Consider the following 503-nt stretch of genomic DNA (forward strand, 5'->3'; position numbering starts at 1 on the left):
CATCAAGACACAAACAGACATCAACACATACCCACATACATTTTCAAAAGTACACACACACACACACACACACACACGCACACACACACACACACACACACACACACACACACACACACACACACACACACACACACACGCACACATACACACACACACACACACACACACACACACACACACACACACACACACACACACACACAAGCAAGCACACACACAAACATACACACAAGCACACACACAAACATACACACAAGCACACACACACACACACACACACATTCGTTCATAAAGACAGCTTTTTTTTCCTTTACACACGGTAACGAATTCCCTCTGTCAGAGACGCGCACAAACACAAACAAAAACAAACAAGCGACAATTGCACACGTCTCATTCCTCTTTCAAGTCTGCTTAAGGCTCCTGCAATCTCACTGTCATTTTAGAATCTTTACTGTCGTTGACAAGTTATCTTATTTATAGAATGCTTTTGCGTGCATACG

The sequence above is a fragment of the Penaeus chinensis genome, chromosome 12 (assembly GCF_019202785.1).
Source record: "Penaeus chinensis breed Huanghai No. 1 chromosome 12, ASM1920278v2, whole genome shotgun sequence".
Classification (NCBI taxonomy): domain Eukaryota; kingdom Metazoa; phylum Arthropoda; class Malacostraca; order Decapoda; family Penaeidae; genus Penaeus; species Penaeus chinensis.